General features: G+C 43.7%; 1 protein-coding gene across 2 annotated transcripts in view; it reads right to left on the bottom strand.

Moving 5' to 3' along the window:
• Acaca (acetyl-CoA carboxylase alpha) overlaps nucleotides 1-6,414 on the bottom strand; it is a 267,912-nt gene that overhangs the window by 249,940 nt on the left and 11,558 nt on the right. The window lies entirely within an intron of this gene.

Raw genomic sequence — 6,414 nt, 5'->3', positions numbered from 1 at the left:
CAATACAGTACTTTTCCCCCCTCTCTCTCTCACTCGGTGGCCCAGACTGCTCTGAACTTACTATGTATGCTAGACTGTCAGGGTCCTCTTGCCTCAGCTTCCCAAAGGCTGAGATTACAGGCATGAACCCCCTGCTCAGCTTCCCAGTACTTTTGGATAGGTCCAAAGATTAAGGCAGATAGTTGCTTGGTGCAAACAAGACAAGTTCACAAAAACCTCCACTTTGAACTTTTGAAGCTATTGCTTAATGACTGGGTAAACATCTGTATTTATGGGGTGTTAAGAGGATTACTTTGAAGCCAGGCATGATAGTTCATACCTGTAATCCTAGCATCCAGAAAGCTAAGGCAGGAAGATTGCCATCTTTTCCTCCAGGCCAGCATGGACTACATAGTAAGTTCTCTGTCAGCCTTGGCTACAGAGTAAAACCTCGCCTCAAAAAAAAATTTACTTTTAGAGAGAGTAATGGAATGTAAACAACTGAAAGCAGAAATGGGAACTACTTTGAAGAATAAAGAGGTCAGTGGGGTAAAAGAATAAGATTCAAGTGTAATACTTACATATGACAATGTCATAGCAAAACCCATTTTTTAATATGCTAAGCAAACGATAGAAAATAAGAAGGGCTACTAGGGAGGTTCTTTCCCCTAAAAGCACATTATTTTGTTAAATAACATAACTATAAAAATATAAAGGGCTACAAAGATTGATACTTTCCCAGATGAACTGAGTTTCGGTCCTCGAACCCATACCAGGCAGCTCATAGCCATCTGGAACTCTAGTTCCAAAGGACCTAACACCCTCTTCTGACTTCCACAGGTACAGACACATATGTGGCATTTCCTCATACAGATCCCTCCCAATACATACACATAAATTAAATAACAAAAATAAATCTAAAAATATTAGCACTTAAAAATATACGGCATATATACATATATATATATATATACATACATACATACATTCTGCCATTTCTCCACTTTTAGATTTCTTTAATGTGCACATGTGTTTTGTCTTCCAGTATGTATATGCACCATGTGTACGTCTGGTGCCTTTGGTGGTGAGCTGACACGGGGGTGCTGGGAACTGAACTCTACAAGAGCAACAAGTGCTCTTTGCTGTAGCTCACCAGTCCCCATTTCTTTATTACTATTATTATTATTACTATTTTAGCTATAGCAGTGACCAAATCAGAATTGAACAAGCTTGCTGTGGTGGCACCTGCTTGTAATCCCCTTACTCAGGCAACTGAGTAAAAAGACTTGACATGAGTTTGAAGCCAGCCTGAGCTACATAATGAGCTCAAAATTAGCGTGTGCAGTATATATATAGAAAAACAAAAACAAAAAATGAAACTGATGTAGGATTCTGGATATCTGGAACTTCTGAGCAAACATTACCATTCCTCCTTTCCTGCACCCTAAAGCTATGCCAGGGTGGGCTTAGGAACAACAGCAGCCCTAACCACTCTCTACCTCCACTTCTGATTTTGGACGCTCCTTAAACACTACCCAGAGGATTCTGACCTAAAATGTTTCCCCGGTGTTTAGATTCAGCTATTTTCCAAGAGGCGTTACTTAAGACAAGGAGCCACAAACCCTTTACACATTTGCCTAAGACAGGTTAAGAGTCTATGTTCCCCCTCCCCTCCCACTCTCAGAATTTCATTCGTGAGTTCACACAATGGCTCTTGTGTTTTCTTGAGGACTTGCTAGTTCTCTTACCAAGTGTACTTCCTGGTTCTTGTCCTTAAAGTCTGTAATCCTTGTACGAATTTGTGTGTGTGTGTGTGTGTGTGTGTGTGTGTGTGTGTGTGTGTGTGTGTGTGTAATGTTTTTTCTTGAGGCAGGCTTTCTCTGTGTGTAGCCCTGGCTGTCCTGGAACTTTTGACCAGGCTAGCCTTGAACTCACAGAGATCTGCCTGCCTCTGCCTCCCAAGTGCTGGTATTAAAGGTGTGAGTCACCACCATTGTGTATCTTTATATTGCTTTGTGTTAATAAAGCATCATATTTATAGTAAACACTCAAATTACATGTTGATGTCCCATCACTGAATGGAGGGTTACAGGAGGCAAAACTCAGTTTTGTTTTTGTTTTTTTCCCAGTAAAGGAGATGGTTCCCAGGCCTGGTATGGACCACATGGTGCTCTACTACTGATTTATATCTCCAGCCCTTTTTTTGGGGGGGGGTTCGAGACAGGGTTTCTCTGTGGCTTTGGAGGCTGTTCTGGAACTAGCTCTTGTAGACCAGGCTGGTCTCAAACTCACAAAGATCCTCCTGCCTCTGCCTCCTGAGTGCTGGGATTAAAGGCATGTGTACCACCACTGCCTAGCCTCTTTTTTGTTTTTATTTTTTGAAACACAGACTAACTTGCCCAGGATGACTTTGAACTTGTGATCTTCCCACCTCTTGTACCTTAGTAGCTGAGATTAAAATCCTGTGACACCAAGCCTGACTGCATGACTCCTTTTGTACAAGAGAATCGGGTGTTCTTCATTTTCACATAAAAGCTGCTATTTTTTTTATTAAAGATTTATTTATTTTTAAATGTGTGTGAGCACATGTGTATACAGTGCCCACAGAGGATGGGGTATCTGGTGCTTCTGAAGCTGGGGTTACAGAAGGTTGGAACCTCCCTTACATGGATGCTGGGACCCAAACTCAAGTCCTCTGCAAGAGTAGTACCCCCTTAACCACTGAGCTCTCTCCAGCCCCAAGCTTCTATTGGTTTCTTTGGACAAGGAGAATCAAAGAGGGCCTATACTGCAATGCTTGGTGAAACTTGAATTACTCTCTCTCTCTCTGTTTATTATTTGTTATATTATTACTACTACTACTTTAAGAATTTGAGATGGGCCGGGCGGTGGTGGCGCACGCCTTTAATCCCAGCACTCGGGAGGCAGAGGCAGGCGGATCTCTGTGAGTTCGAGGCCAGGTTGGACCGACAGCCTCCAAAACAATACAGAGAAACCCTGTCTCGTAAAACCAAAAAAAAAAAAAAAAAAAAAAAAAAGAATTTGAGATAGGTCTCACTATGTAGCTATGGCTGGCCTGGAACTCACTATTATCATGTAGACCAGGCAGACCTTAAGTTCCTAGATAGTCACCTGCTTTTGCCTCCCAAGTGCTGGGATTACATGTGTGTGCCTCCACACCGAGCAAGTTCATCTCTCATTTCATATTCATTTGTTGTTATTATTTAATGTGTGTGTACACTTGTGTGTGCCTGTGTGTAGAAATGGGAGGACAGCCTCAGGTAGCATCCTGAAGAATGCTGTCAATCTCTTTTGAAACATGAAGCTTACTTACTAATTGGGCTGGCTGGGGAGCCCCGATATTCCCGTCTCTACCTCCCCAGCAGTGATTACAATCTTACACTAACAAACCCATTTTTTCATGTGAGTACTGAGGACCAAGCTCAGATTCTCAAGCTTGCAATGTGCTGTATAAGTCATCCCTCTATCAGAATTTGTGGTTTTGAGACATAGTCCCATATAGTTGAGGCTAACCTTGAACTTTCCATCTTCTTGTCCAGTTTACAGTGTTGAAGATGAAGTAGAGTTCTACAGTCACTCTACCCACTAAGCTTCAATTCCAGCTCTGTTTGGTTTTTGCTTTTCTGTTGGTCTACTTATTTGTTTTTAGGACAATTTCTCTAGCCCAGACTAAACTGAATTCACGTTTGTAGCCCAGCCTGGCCTAGAAGTCATAACTAGTATTCCTGCCTCAGTTTCCCATGTGCTGGGATTATAGGCAAGAGTTACCACACTTAGCTAATTTTACATCTTCCCTCTCAGATTTCTATATCTCGTCACTTCCTCCTTCCTTCCAATATGCATTTTTTTTTTTTTTTTGGTTTTTCGAGACAGGGTTTCTCTGTATTGTTTTGGAGGCTGTCCTGGAACTCGCTTTGTAGACCAGGATCGCCTCGAACTCACAGAGATCCGCCTGCCTCTGCCTCCCGAGTGCTGGGATTAAAGGTGTGCGCCACCAACACCTGGCCCCAATATGCATTTTTTACTTTATTTTTATCTGTGTCTTTCACAGTATGCATCTCAATTCCATTCATTTCCCTGGCCCTTTGTATCTGCCCTCTGCCCTTGCAATACCCCTGAAAAATAGAATAAAATAAAATTCAAGAGAAAAAAGGAAAAATCAAATCATAGAAGCTGGAAGCTGTAATGTGACACAGTGAATCGGGTACTAAACTTTTATCCATATATCTTCACTTGCAAGAGTCCGTTGCAATGGGTCATCACTGGCCTGCTTCAAGGCCTCTGGTTTGGATCTACAGGACCAGCCCCTTCGCATGCTCCAGCAGATAACAGCTGGGGTGGATGTTGTGGTGTGCCAACTCATAGCCCTGGTTCCGGGTCTGGGTAGTTGCAGGGTTAGTCAGCCTGGCAGCTCTCCCTTGTCCTTACCACCAGGGTGAGCTCTCCTGCATTGTCCTGGCTACTTCACCCCTGGCAGCAATGAGCAAGGGGCGGGGCCAGAGCTCCTGCTTCCATGCCCTCAGGGTCAGTGCACCGGCACCTACAACATCAGGGCCAGCCCGGGTGAGGTTCAGGGGCTGCTCTCCTGAGGGCTGCAGCTAGTGAGGGGCAGAGGCAGCTCTCCTACCCACCACAGGCAGAGGGGGGCAGGGCATCTTCCTCCACCACCACCTTATTACAGATGAGGGGCAGAGGCCAGATCTCCCACAGTTAATCATATTCTCCGGTCGGTCCACCTGCATCCTTGTCAACAGGGTCAGCTCTACTGTGCTGCCCAGGCAAGGTCAGGACTCACTTTCCTGAGGGTCAAGTCTGTCTCCCACCACAGGTGGCAGGAGTGAGGAGAAGAGCAATATGCAATTTTTAAAAAAGATTTGTTTGTATCACTTTATTTAGGTGTGTGTGTGTGTGTGTGTGTGTGTAGACAGTACACCATTTGTTTGTAACAGAGTTTCACTCTGTAGCTCAGGCTGGCATGGAACTCACTATGTAGGCTGGCCTTGAATTTGTGGCAATCCTCCTGGTTCAGTTTCCCAAGTGCTGAGCTTTCCAACACTTTTTCATTTCTTTCTTTTTCTTATTCAATAATATGACCTGAATTTTAGGGAATATATATCTTCATGTGTACACTGGAATTTTAGGTCAAATAAACCTGTTCTTCCTCAACCTTCCTTCATGTGGTGCCACTTACTAACAAGTACTCTTTGGGCTGTTATTTAGAAACGTTCATTGGATTCCCATGATTTGTGCCACCCCGTGGTTAAACTAGTAACTGCATCCTGAAAAGCACAGGCATTCATGAATAAATGCAACACAGGTAAGTGTCAACAAAGGCAGGGTCTATTTTACTGCGGGGGATGGGGGGTGATAATTCCTAACAGCCAAAGACAGTTCTGCTTTAAGTCTCATTTTCTAAATGACTTAAACAGAATGGGGGAGGTTATATTCAGAGGTTAGTAGCCATGGTCTCTGCAGGATTAGATGGTGCCCTGAAAACTTTTCAAGGATCTTACTCAAGTCACTCCTCCTCTGCAATGGGCTGGAAATGAAGAATAAACAGTGCAGGACATAGGGTCCTTATTAACATCTAGAAAAACCAACCTCCTGCTGAGAAGACATTAAAATAGAAGGATCATGAACCAGTCACACAAGAATATTTGTTTCTTGTAGGATGACTATGCTTGCCCATGCCTGTGTCTAGGACTGTGTCAAAGAGTCACAGGTTTTAGGATTCATAGACTCAACTTTGCCAGACTGAAAAAGACTCTCCAGGACAGGTGGGGTTGGAGAACGTCCTTAACCCCCGTGAGTTCCACACCAGCCTAATCTGCAAAGGGAGTTCCAGGACAGCCAGGGCTACACAGTGAGACCCTGATTTGAAGAAAAAACACAAACAAACCAAGTCTCACTGTGTTCACCAAGCTGATCTCAACTCAGAGATCTGCCTGCCTCTACTTACTGAGTGCTGGGGTTAAAAAGTGTGTCACCATGCTCAGACCTCCTCTTCCTCCTTCTCCTTCTGTTTTGTTTTTGATTATTTTTTAATAGATATATTTAGACAGGCAGTGGAGGTGCACGCCTGGAGGCAGAAGCAGGCAGATCTCTGTGAGTTCTCGGCCAGCCTAGTCTACAGATTGAGTTCTGAGTCAGCCAGGCTATTATTATACAGAGAAACCCTGTCTCAACCTGCATGCCCCCCCCAAAAAAAGATAAATTTATTACTTTGCCTGTGAGATGTCTCAGGGTTTAAGGGTGCCTGCCACCAAGTCCAAGAACCAAGAGTTCCATCCTTCTCTGGGACTTACATGGCAGAAACTTGCACTTCTGTTGCAAGTTGTCCTATGAACTCCACAAGCACATGGCATGCTCCCCACACCTACGCAAAGTAAAAAAAAAAAAAATTAAATATAATTT

The sequence above is a fragment of the Mesocricetus auratus genome, unplaced genomic scaffold (genome assembly GCF_017639785.1).
Source record: "Mesocricetus auratus isolate SY011 unplaced genomic scaffold, BCM_Maur_2.0 Super-Scaffold_100007, whole genome shotgun sequence".
Classification (NCBI taxonomy): Eukaryota; Metazoa; Chordata; class Mammalia; order Rodentia; family Cricetidae; genus Mesocricetus; species Mesocricetus auratus.
The sequence above is the reverse complement of the archived record's forward strand: the minus strand, read 5'-3'. Positions and strand labels throughout refer to the sequence as shown.